At 47.0% G+C, this 3482-nt stretch overlaps 1 pseudogene; it reads left to right on the top strand.

The window, feature by feature from the left end:
• Nucleotides 1–764: 764 nt before the first annotated feature.
• On the top strand, nt 765–882 carry LOC126419983 (5S ribosomal RNA; annotated as a pseudogene).
• Nucleotides 883–3482: the final 2600 nt, after the last annotated feature.

The following is a 3482-nucleotide window of genomic DNA, read 5'->3' on the forward strand; positions in this document are numbered from 1 at the left end:
ACTATTATCGGTAATGTTACTTTCTCAAATGGTTCAAATGGTTCTGAGCACTATGGGACTTAACTGCTGAGGTCATCAGTCCCCTAGAACTTAGAACTACTTAAACCTGACTAACCTAAGGACAACACACACATCCATGCCCGAGGCAGGATTCGAACCTGCGACCGTAGCAGTCCTGCGGTTCCGGACTGAGCGCCTAGAACCGCTAGACCACCGCGGCCGGCGTTACTTTCTCTCTCGCGCAATGTAGGTACTGAATGTGTCTTGCTGCTGGTGTAATTTACGTACGACCAGAATCTCTTTGGGTTTTCTGCCAGATTTTGGAACAGTGTTTCGTTCTGGAAAGTAATAAATGCATCTCGCATTGACATCCGCATTAAATTTCAAGTTTTGGTGAAACCTCACCAGTCTTGATGATGTTGCATTCACTTATATTTCCCATGCTTATTTCGTTGCTTCTGCAACAATGTTCCGACCTGATTTGTGTACCATTGGGGAAAAGTACCATGGCTTACTAATTTATTTGCGTCTCTCAATTGCCATCGATACTGTTTACTTAAAATTGTGCGACAGCTGGTCTACGCATGGTGTAATGGGTTACTTTGGAAGGAGTGAAAATCGCAATTATTCATATAGTTCGTTACAGTTTATGAGGCTCGCAATATTAAATACATCGATGAACCAAAACATTATAACCACCCGTTTAATAGCGTGTTATTCCACTTCCAGCACAGCAGAGATTCTGGTTGACATAGATGCTACAAGCCAACGGCCTTGCCGCAGTGGTAACACCGGTTCCCGTCAGATCACCGAAGTTAGTCGCTGTCGGGCTGGGCTAGCACTTGGATGGGTGACCACCCGGTCTGCCGAGCGCTGTTGGCAAGTGGGGTGCACTCAGCCCTTGTGAGGCAAACTGAGAAGCTACTTGATTGAGAAGTAGCGGCTCCGGTCTCGGAAACTGACATACGGCCGGGAGAGCGGTGTGCTGACCACACGTCCCTCCATATCCGCATCCAATGACGCCTATGTGCTGAGGATGACACGCGGCCGGTCGGTACCGTTGGGCCTTCTTGGCCTGTTCGGGAGTAGTTTAGTAGTTTTAGTTAGATGCTACAAGTCGTTGACACGATCATAGAAGTATGTAACATCAGATGTCTAGGCACAGGCCAAGCAACATGTGTTCCAACGGGAACATAACAGGCATTTGCTGGCCATGACATCAGTCTGAGTTCACTGTAATCCCCCTCAAACCACTGTAGCACAGTTCTGATCTTGCAGCGCGAACAGTTATCTGGGAGGAAGATGTCATCGTTATAGAGAGTGACTTCAACCATAAAGCGTTGGAGGTGCTCCACAATAATGTTAACGTAGCTCTCTGCTGTCATTATGACCTCGACTATCCCCACAGATCCCATGGAGGCCCAACTCAATATAATCCATAGAACAATTTTGCTCTCACTGACCTGCGTCTCTGGCACGGTGCATGTTTCGTGTAGCCATTTGCCTGGATGACGACGTGTAAGGACCCAACCGTCGACCAAGTGTAACAAAATATACGATTCATTCGACGGGCGACAGATTTCGATGGATCCGCGGTGCGTGTCAGCACAGGAATACGTAGTGGTCGTGAGATGTGGTGCTACATGTTCAACAATAATCTTTAAACGGAGTTCTCAGAAACACTTGTGCATTCACCAGCATTGTGCCCTGTCGTCAGATCTGCCACAGAATGCTGCCTATCCCGGATTACACAGTTGGTGATCCTCCGACCTCTACCATTCGCGTAGAGACGTGGTAGTCTATGCCATACAGCCTAATCATTACTTTCCCATCCTTCAACCACTTTCCATTCGTGTTCACGACAGTAGTGCGCTAACAGGCAATCAGCTTCGCCGTTTCAGAGATTCTCGTTTCCAGCCGCAGTCCTTTGTTAAAACCGCTTACATTAGTGGATTTGGCATCTGCGACCCGTATCTTCGCTATAATGACTGCCCATTCGTCTCTCTTCCCCTTACATTGTTTACTTACTGTGCCACGCGCCCCCAACTCCAGAAGGAGGCATACAACAACGCGCTGGGGGCAGTGGTCAGAATTTTTTTGATCCTCAGTGTAAATATGACTTTTCACGCTCGTTTTTCACCTGTTATGTAGCCACACTGTTGAAGACAATACGCTGGAAATAGTATGTGCCGTAAAATATCCAGGAGTAACTGTGCGGAGCGACCTTAAGCAGAATGGCCATATAGAAGAAATAGAGTGAAAAGGAGATAAGCAAATTCATAGGAAGAATCTTAACGAAATGTAACTCATCCTCGAAAGAAGTGGCTTATAAGGCGTTTGTTCGACCCATTCTTGTACACTCTTCATCTGTTTGGGATCCCTATAGGTAAGACTGATTGAAGAGATGGAGAAGATCCAACGAAGAGCGGCACGTTTCGTCACGGGATCGTTTAGCCGGCACGGCAACGAAACGGAGTTGCTCAACAAACTCCATTGGCAGTCGTTACAAGACAGGCGTTGTACATCACGGAGAGGTGTACTATTGAAATTTCGAGAGAGGTCTTTCCGGAAAGGCTGGGACAACACACTACCTCCCCCTATATACGTCTCGCGTAACGATCATAAGGAGAAAATGCGGGAAATGAGAGCCAATACAGAGGCTTACCGATAATCATTCTTCCCAAGCGCTATTCGCGAGTGGAACAAGGGGGGGGGGGGGGGGAGGGCTCAGTTAGTGGTCCAAAAAGGTACCCTCCGCCACACACCATTAGGTGGCTTGCGGAATATCGTGTAGATGTAGATGTACTACGTTCATTTAAGTCACATAACTTGCCACCACTGTTGTCCAACTTATATAGAAGGGTAAACACAACAACAATGAGCTACATACCAAAGTGCAAATAGACAATAGGTCAAGGTGCCTCAGGGGTGTGTTTCACGTGAGTACGATACCTACAAAGTGCACAATTGAAAAGAAACAGTAGCCACCGGTTGCATCGTGCAATTCATCTAACAAATAATGAGTAACGACGGAACACCGGAAGACATTTGTCAACGTCATTGTCGAGTCCGACGCACATACCGTGCTAAGTAGCAGCTGAAAAGAGGATGATACAGGTGATAACGGTATTCTTGCTGTCAATAATGGGCTTCTGCACCAGCGCAGAGGTCTCCGATGGCTTCCGGGACAGACACTCTGTAATAGTAGTCGAATTTGCGGTAGTTGAGGTTGTAAACGATACCTGTACACCGAAACAGGCGTTGCTCTGCTTCTGGCCAATAAAGGAGATTACAATCAAAGGTTAGTCTACGTTTCGTACGACTGTATTTAATACTCGTGAGTGACAAAATTCTGCTTAATTACGATTCGCTTCTCGGACGGTATTGAGAAATCGAGGTTAAAAGACTCACAAAGTCTCTCGAATACCGCTACGCTGATTTCACTCTGGAGACTTCGTCTCGGTGATACAGCTGTGCGCGGC

Source organism: Schistocerca serialis, chromosome 9, assembly GCF_023864345.2.
Source record: "Schistocerca serialis cubense isolate TAMUIC-IGC-003099 chromosome 9, iqSchSeri2.2, whole genome shotgun sequence".
NCBI lineage: Eukaryota > Metazoa > Arthropoda > Insecta > Orthoptera > Acrididae > Schistocerca > Schistocerca serialis.